Below are 10,048 nucleotides of genomic sequence, written 5' to 3'. Positions count from 1 at the left end.
CCTCCATGCTTCTGTGCAGGGTTACTGGCAGGCTTTCCAGTGCACCAAGCATTTGGGTGTGTACACCCATCAGCCTTCATCTGTAGCCTGGACCAGCAAAGCATTCATTTGAGAACTCTGCAGCAGAACTAGCATACAACCTCAATCTCTGGCAAGCTGGCACCTGTGCTATCCTTTCCCCCTGCCCTGGCTCCTGCGCAGGTGTCTAGTGTCTCACCACATACAGATCCTACCTCTATCCTAGCCTCTAAGTTATGCACAGTACCAGTATCTGAGCTGGTGGCTGTCATTATGACATTGAGTTGTGATGTCCCTTCATCTTCACTTTCTTCTTCCTCTTTATCCACCACCTGGGCAGTTTCCTGTTCTTGAGTATCTGAAATGAAAAAGAGACAAGGGTTGGTTGTGGTGAGGGGGAAGAGAAAGTAAGAACTTGCATCTTTTGCAGTTTTCTCTGTTGGATGAGGGACAAGTGAAATAAGAGGAGGTTTAAGCATGCAATACCTACATCATCAATCACTTTAGCCCTTTTGGTGGGCACTACCTCAGAGATATCTCTTCACATTATCTCCCCTTGGTCATTAAAACATGCAGACACATGTCTCCACAGTTCTTTCCTACAGTTTCCTGTAATGGGCCACTTTCTCCTGGAAGAAAAAGAGGGAAGCTTGTCAGTGAGTGTTGTGCAATATGTTGGGGTGGTATGTCTGTCATAGTTGAACAGCTGCCAATCTGTGCAAACTTTGATTGGTGGTGTGAGGTTTGGAACAGTTCTAAATATGTGAGGGTGTGGTAAAGCATATGTATGGTTGGGTTGACTCCTTATTGATAGAGATTGTTGGTAGATGGGTGATGGAGGTGTAGTGAGTTGTGCTGCGGATGAGGTTAGTTGCTGAATTTTGTAGGATATGTCTTTTGAAGATAAACTCACTAATCTGGACGACTCGTGAGATCACCAAACTTCTTCCTGCTCTGCATCCAGGTTCTTGCAGCTACATCCCTGGCATTAACCTTCACCAGGATCTCTTCCCATTGAGCTTTTCAGGATGATGGATTTTGGTAGAGTGGATAGAGAAAGGCTGTTGCCTCTGGTGAGTAGGTCCAAAGCTAGAGGTCATAGATTTAAAATCATTGGCAAAAGATTGAGAGAGGAGATGAGGAGAAACTTATTGGACACAGAGGGTTGTCAGGAACTGGAATGCTCTATCTGAAAAGATGGTCGAAGCTGAAAGAAAATAAAAAAAAGACTTGCATTTAAAAAGCACTTTTCACAGCCATAGGAAATTCTAAAGTGCGTTACAGCCAGTGACATACTTTTTTTTGTAATATAGTTGTGGTTGTAAGATGCCGGAAACATGGCAGCCAATTTGCACAATAAATGTCCACAGAGAGTAATGTGACAATGATCAGATGAACTTAACTTTTATATGATGTTTATTGAGGAATAAACATTGGCCAGGACACCAATACCCCTCTTCTTCAATGTAGTGCCATGAATATTTTACATCTACCTGAAAATGAAGACAAGGCCTTACCTAGAGGACAGCACTTCTGAAGGGTGCAGCACTCCCTCAATCCTGCATTTGAGCCAGACTTAAACCAACAAACTTCTGACTCAGAGGCAAGAGTGCTACCAACTGAGCCATGGCTATCACAGGCATTTATTCCATGCATAACTTTAAAAGGGTATTTGAGGGCGAGAAACTTGCAGGGTTACAGACAGAAAGCAAGATGTGGGACTAAGCATAACTATATGAACTAGAAGGATCAAATATATGGGTTTCCAAAAAGCATTTTATAAAGTGCCACATAATAGGCTTGCCAACAAAGTTCAAGTCAATAGAATGAGAGAGACATTAGCAACATGATATGACGTTAGCTGAGTTACAGGAAACAGAGAGTAGTGGTGAACGATTGTTTTTCGAACTGTAGGAATGTATATACTGGTGTTGCCAGGAGTTGGTGTTAGGACCCCTGCTTTCTATGATATATATTAATGACCTTTTTATTCGTTTTACAGGATGTGGATGTTGCTGGCTAGGCCAGCATTTATTGCCAATCCCTAATTGCCCTTGAGAAAGTGGTGGTGAGCTTTGTGCTAGGTATGACTCCAACTAGTGGAGAGTTTTCCCCCTGATTCCCACTGACTCCAGTTTTGCTAGGGCCCCTTGATGCCACATCTGATCAAATGCTGCCTTGATGTCAAAGGCAGTGACTCACCTCACCTCTGGATTCAGCTCCTTTACCCATGTTTGAACCAAGACTGGGATGAGGTCAGGAACTGAGTGGCCCTGGTGGCACCCAAAATGAGCATTAACGAGCAGGTTATTGCTAAGCAAGTGCCGCTCAATAGCACTGTTGATGATCCCTTCCATCACTTTACTGATGATCAGGAGTAAACTACTGGGGCGGTGATTGGCTGGGTTGGATTTGTCCTGCTTTTTGTGTACAGGACAAAACTGGGCAATTTTCCACATTGCCAGGTAGATTTTTTTGTTACATTCTTTCATGGGATGTGGGCATTGCAGGCAAAGCCAGCATTTGTTGCCCATCCCTAATTGCCCTTGGACTGACCTTGCCATAGTCATTTCCAGTGCCTAGGTCGATGCTGGGTGGTCCATCCGGTTTCGTTCCTTTTTTGTGACTTTGCAACTGTTTGATACAACTGAGTGGCTTGCTTGGCCATTTCATCGGGGCAAATTGCTGTGGGTCTGGAGTCACATGTAGATTAGACCAGGTAAGGACATTAGATTTCCTTCCCTAAAGGACACTAGTGAACCAGATGAGTTTTTACGACAATTGAAAATGGTTTCATGGCCAGCATTAGACTTTTAGTTGCAGATTTTTATTGAATTCAAATTTCATCATCTGTGATGGTGGGATTCGAGCCCAGGGTTCCCAGAGCATTGCCCTGGGTCTCTGGATTGAAATATCACATGTTGTACCATCTTAAAGCTGAAACTCTTAATAAAATGTATGTGCAACACCTGTTATGACTATGGTGAGGGTCAATACATTCAATATCGTGTAATATAGCTGCTAAAACAACTGCTACATAAAAAAGCAATACACTGCAGTTGCTGGGAATCTGAAAACAAAATCTAGGTAAGGTGGAAAATACTCAGCAAGTCATGGAGAGAGAAACCAAGATAACATTTCAGGTCAATGACCTTTTTGGATTAATACCAAAAGAATTGTTTATGTCTGCATGTAGTTACATATTCTGGCCTCCAAATGTCACTGTGGAACAGCCCAAGTTTTTGAGCCTTCATAGTCATAGCCTGCCATGTTGGAATGGCCAAGTAATGAAAGTAAATTTTAAATTTATATGGAAATTTCAAACTTCTTGTACTTTTTGGCTTCATCCAGCTCCCTGGAAAATTTCCGCCTCACCCTGCCGCTTGCCTTCATGATGTCGCTTTGTGAATGCATGATCCTCTCTGAGCCATCAGTGGCAGCAGAGCAATTATATGCACTTAGTAAATTCTTTTAAAGCCATACTCTGATATACTGCTCCATCCCCGGTCACATCTTTCCTGTTCCCCGCATGCCCATTCACCTCTATGTATGTCCATTGGCTGCTCATTTGACCTTCTTTCTATGTACTTTTTGATGCTGATACCAATGACTCGCTGCACCGTATCCCTCCCATCAGGATCATAGCATGTTCTCCCGCCATTTGCTAGGACCTCTGTCCCTCATCCAACACCCCCCATTGAGCTGCATTTGGACAAGACCATTTCCCATTGACCAACACTTTGATCTCTACTCTTACCTGCAACAAGGTGTCCTTTTGGCTTGCTAGTTCACTGCCCTTTTCCCAAATAAACTGCTTTCCCCTTCTCTCTCTGTCCCTTCTTTGTGCTTCCCTTCTAACTACCCTCTTGACATACTCCCTTTCCTCCTTTCCCCTAACCTTCTCCTCACCTGCATCCTTCTCCCTCTAATCTTGCTTGACTTTTGTGATTAGCCTCCTCGTGTATAGTGCCACAAGATGCCGACTGGTGGTTTTAAAAAATGGTCACCAGATTGCTGAGCAAAACTATCAGCCAGAGACAAGTTCAAAGTTTTGACAAAGCCAACGAATAAACACTTAGGTGATAACTTTATTTGTTGCCCTTTGCAGCTGTAAAAAAAGGTCAATTTTCACGTGTAAGCACTGATATCGAGTATAAGTAGTTTATTTGTTTTTCCTTTGCCATTGAAGCATACAGCCAGAATATCATCTCATTTTCTGCAGTGAGTTTTTTAATGACTGTTGAGAGTAATTTTTGCTCAGATTGAGCTGATAAAGCAGTGGGTCCTGGATATGCCAGGTTGGGAATCTGTTTTTTTCAAGCAAGACTTTTTTTTGTAGTATTAATATACAGTATCAACAATGCAATGAGCAACCTGATGAGAGGGTGCCTTCATGGGTAGTTTGACAGTAAGCTTTCTTATATAATAAGCAAGTTGGTTATTACATAACAGATAAGTAGAGATTTGAGTCTTTGCTAGATGGATAGGACCTCATCCGTTTGGCATGGGGAGCAGCACAGTTCACAATAATGTGTGAGTCTACTGGCACCTGTTGTCTGGCTGATGCCTCTTCTCCCTTTGGGTGCCTGAGGCCCCCGCCTGACTGCCTGAGGAGAAGAAGCACCTGGAGGGAGGTTGATGTGTCCTGTCTCTCTCTCTCGCCTATCTACTGATGGATTACATCCTGGGTTAGAGCAATGGAGTGTAGGTCTGAGTGCAAATCCAGCAGAAGCTGTGCATTCTGCTGTACCTGGGTCTACAAGGTGGCTGCCACTCTTCCAATGGAGACTTCGATGTATTCGCACGCCAAAGCCAAGCCATCAGACAGAATGTGGACAGACTCCTTTGTCCTTCGTTCACCTCTGTTGACGGCCTCTGACAACTTTGCCTGATGTTCCCCTGCCTGTCTTTGCATCTCCAACATTTTGCCCAGGGCCGATTGCAGAGGCTTGTCATCTGACTCGAACTCTGCAGAACTGAAAATTTTGCCCTATGTCTTGTATGACATGATTGCTATAACAGTCAGCACCGCACAGGCACTTATACTATGTACTTTTTCCTAATGTGTACCACTTTGCATTTTCCTGTATTCAAATAGAGTCATAGACGTCTACAGCACAAGAAAAAGGCCCTTCGACCCTTCAAGTCAGCACTGGTCAAACAAGCACCTAACTATTCTAATCCCATTTCCCAGCACTAGGCCCATAGCCTTGTATGCCTTGGCATCGCAAAAGCATATCCAAATACTTCTTAAATGTTATGAGGGTTTCTGCCTCTACCACCCTTTAAGGCAGTGAGTTCTAGATTCCCACCACCCTCTGGGTGAAAAAATTCTTCCTCACATTCCCTCTAAACCTCCTGCCCCTTACCTTAAATCTATGCCCCCTGGTTATTGATCCCTCCACCAAGGGGAGAAGTTCCTTCCTGTCTACCCTATCTATGCCCCTCATAATTTTATACACCTCAATCATGCCCCCCTCAATCTCCTCTGCTCCAGGGAAAATAACCCCAGTCTATCCAATCTCTCCTCATAACTAAAACTCTCCAGCCCAGGTAACATCCTGGTAAATCTCCTTTGCACCCTCTCTAGTGCAATCACATCCTTCTTATAATGCGGATTCCAGAACTGCATGCAATACTCTAGCTGTGGCCTAACCAGTGTTTTATACAGTGCCAGCATAACCTCCCTGCTTTTATATTCTAAACCTCGGCTAATAAAGGCAAGTATCCCATATGCCTTCTTAACCACATTATGTACCTGTCCCACTACCTTAAGGGACTGGTGGACATGCACACCAAGGCACCTCTGATCCTCGGTGCTTCCCTGGGTCCTACCATTCATCGTGTATTCCCGTGCCTTGTTCGTCTTGCCCAAGTGCACCACCTCACACTTATCCAGATTAAATTCCATTTGCCACTGATCAGCCCATCTGACCAGCCCTTCTATATCCTCCTGTAAACTAAGGCTATCCTCCTCACTATTTACCACCCCAGCAATTTTTGTGTCATCCCCGAACTTACTGATCAGCCCTCCTACATTCAAGTCTAAATCATTTATATATACCACAAACAGCAAGGGACCCAACAGCGATCCCTGTGGAACTCCACTGGACGCAGGCATCGAGTCACAAAAACACCCCTCGACCATCACCCTCTGCTTCCTGCCACTCAACCAATTCTGGATCCAATTTGCCAAATTACTTTGGATCCCATAGGCTCTTACTTTCGTTATCAGTCTCCCATGCGGAACCTTATCAAAAGCCTTGCTGAAGTCCAAGTAGACTACGTCAAATGCATTGCCCTCATCTACACACCTGGTCACCTCTCTGAAAAATTCAAACAAATTGGTCAGACATGACCTCCCCTTAACAAAACCATGCTGACTGTCCTTGATTAATCCCTGTCTTTCCAAGTGTAGATTAATTCTGTCCCTCAGGATTGCTTCCAATAGTTCCCCCACCACTGAGGTTAGACTGACTGGCCTGTAGTTCCCTGATTTATCCCTTCCTCCCTTCTTGAATAACGGTACCACATTGGCTGTTCTCCAATCCTCTGGCACTTCTCCTGTGGCCAGAGAGGTATTGAAAATTATTGCCAGCACCCCTGCTATCTCCTGCCTTGCCTCACTCAACAGCCTGGAATATATTTCATCCGGGCCTGGAGATTTATCTACTTTTAAGCCTGCCAGACCACTTAGAACCTCCTCCCTTTCTATGCTAATTTCTTTAATTATATCACAGTCCTTCTGCCTGATTTCCATATTCACGCTGTCCCTCTCACTTGTGAACACTGACACAAAGTATTCATTTACCTACATCTTCTGGCTCCGCACGCAAATTACCACTGGTCCTTAATGGGCCCTACTCTTTCCCTAGTTATCCTCTTACTCTTAATGTACTTGTAAAATAACTTTGGATTTTCCTTTATTTTACCTGCCAATGTTTTTTCATGCCCCCTTTTTGCTCTCCTAATTTCCTTTTTAAGTTCCCCCCTACACATTGTATACTCCTCTAGGGCTTCCGCTGTTTTGAGCCCTCAGTATCTGCCATAAGCCTCCCTTTTTCTCTTTATCCAATCCTGTACACCCCTCGACATCCAGGGTTCCCTGGATTTGTTGGTCCCGCCCTTTGTCTTTACTGGAATATGTTGGCCCTGTACTCTCCCTATTTCCTTCTTGAATGAGTCCCACTGCTCTGATGCAGATTTACCTAAAAGTAGCTGCTCCCAGTCCACTCTGGCCAAATCATATCTGATCTTATTAAAATTGGCCTTCCCACAATTTAGAACTCTGATTTCTGACCCATCCTTGTCCTTTTCTATAACATCCTTGAATCTAACGGAGTTATGATCACTATCTGCAAAATGCTCCCCCACTGATGCCTTTACCACTTGGCTGCCTTCATTCCCTAAAATTAAGTCCAGAACCACCCCCCCACCACCACCCCGCCCCCCCCCACCCCTCTTGTGGGAACTTCTACTTACTGGCTTAAAAAGCTCTCCTGGATGCATTATAAGAATTACACTCCCTCTAAACCTATCACACTATGATTAACCCAGTTAATGTTGGGGAAGTTGAAATTCCCCACTATTACTACCCTATTATTTTTACACTTCTCTGAAATTTGCCTACATATCTGCTCTTCTATTTCTCTCTGACTGTTTGGGGGCCTATAGTACACTCCCAGCAATGTGATTGCTCCTTATTTGTTTTTCAGTTCTACCCATATGGCTTCATTTGAGGAGCCTTCTAAGATGTCATCCCTCCTTACTGCTGTAATTGATTCCTTGATCAATATTGTGATACCCCCTCCTCTTTTACCTCCTTCCCTGTCTCGCCTGAAGACCCTATATCCTGGAATATTAAGCTGCCAATCCTGTCCCTCCCTCAACCATGTCTCTGTGACAGCAATGACATCATACTTCCATGTGTTAATTTGTGCCCTCAACTCATCTGCCTTATTGGTCAGACTCCTTGCATTAAAATAAATACCATCCAATCTTGCCAAACTCCCTTGTGCCTTAACTGGCCTATAATTTTTATGCCTTCCAGACTCACTTGCTCACTCTTCTAATTTTGGCTGTGGATCTCCCCCTGCTGAACCTCCTCTCAGGATCCCACCCCCCTGCCAAGTTAGGTTAAACCCTCCCCAACAGCACTTGCAAACCTCCTCACAAGGGTGTTGGTCCCATTCTGGTTCAGGTGCAACCCGTCTGCCTTGTACAGTTCCCACCACCCCCAGAAACGGTCCCAATGTCCCAGAAATCCAAAGCCCTCCCTCCTACACCATCGCTCGAGCCACACATTCATCTGGATTAACCTCCTATTTCTATATTCACTAGTGCTTGGCACCAGAAGTAATCAGAGATTACTACCTTTGAGGTCCTGTTTTTTAATCTGTTTCCTAGCTCCCTAAATTCTGCTTGCAGGACCTCATCCCTCTTTCTACCTATGTTGTTGGTACCAATATGTACCATGATCTCTGCCTGTTTTCCCTCCCCTTTTAGAATTCCCTGCAGCTGTTCAGTGACATCCTTGACCCTGGCACCAGGGAGGCAACATACCATCCTGGAGTCACGTCTACGGCTGCAGAAACGCCTGTCGATTCCCCTTATTATCGAGTCTCCTATCATTATTGCTTTTCCCCTCTTTTTTCTCTCTCCCCCATGCAGCTGAGCCACTCACAGTGCTATGAGCATGGCTGCACTCCCCAGAGGGACCGTCGGTCTCACCATTTTCCAACACGGAAAAACAGTTCTTGAGCAAGATGCACCCTGGGGATTTCCTGACTACCTGCCTGACACCTTTCTTCTGACTGAAGGTCACCTATTCCCTCTCTGTCTGCATTTCCATAAGCTGTGGGGTGACCACATCTAAAAACATGCTATCCATGAAACTCTCAGCTTCGCAGATGCACTTCAGTGCCTCCAGCTGCCGCTCAAACTCCAAAACTTGGAGCTCAAGTAGCTGCAGCTGGTGGCACTTCCTGCACACGTGGCCGGTCAGAGTGCAAGGAGTATCTAGGCCTTCCCACATGTTGCAGATGGTACATAACACAGGATTGAGCTGCCCCCATGCCTCTAGTTGAAAAAAAAGCGTTACTTTAAGTTAAATTCAGTAATAAAAGTTACATTATTTATGTACTTTAAATAAAAACTAGAACCTTTACCTTTCCTTAGCTTAATCTATTTTAAACTGGAGAAAAATACTTACCCACTACTCACCAATCAGCTTTCACTTTTGTGCTGACATCACTTTTTGAAGCTGCCCCACACTTACGCTGGTTCTGATCTCACCGCCGCTCTTTCATGTGGTCTTGTGACGTCACTCTTGCTATTTTCAACTAGAACTAACTGCAGGACACTCTTCCCAGACTTTTTATTTTGAAAAATATACTTTATTCATAAAATATCTGGAAGAACTTTACAAAACATTTCTAAATGGCCATCACAAAAAGTGCAATCAGATTCAACTTTTACACATGGATCACGAGGTGCTTCATACAATCAATGAGTATTACAGTCATTTCAATATGGTCATTACAGACAGTCAGACAATGCAATGGTATTGGAGTTATCAACATACATCATGTTGCACTCTGAGGTACTTCAGTACAATTATAATATAATTAATATTCAATGCATACATTCATTGTGAGCTGTACAGCCCGAGGGGCCTATACAATTCCCAGCCCCTCGGCGCACTATGGCAGAAAGGTCTTAGACAGTGACCTTTCCCCATTGTGCCTTTGTGGCAGCTGCCCCAAGCTTTAGTGCATCCCTCAGCATGTAGTCCTGGACCTTGGAATGTGTCAGTCTGCAACACTTGGTCGGGGACAACTCTTTGCACTGGAAGACCAACAAGTTTTGGGCAGACCAAAGAGCATCTTTCACCGAGTTGATGATCCTCCAGCTGCAGTTGATGCTTGTCTCAGTGTGTATCCCTGGGGACAGCCCGTAGAGCACAGAGTCCTGTGTCGCAGAACTGCTCGGGATGAACCTCGACAGAAACCATTGCATCTCTCTCCAGACC

The sequence above is a fragment of the Carcharodon carcharias genome, chromosome 18, assembly GCF_017639515.1.
Source record: "Carcharodon carcharias isolate sCarCar2 chromosome 18, sCarCar2.pri, whole genome shotgun sequence".
Classification (NCBI taxonomy): domain Eukaryota; kingdom Metazoa; phylum Chordata; class Chondrichthyes; order Lamniformes; family Lamnidae; genus Carcharodon; species Carcharodon carcharias.
The sequence above is the reverse complement of the archived record's forward strand: the minus strand, read 5'-3'. Positions refer to the sequence as shown.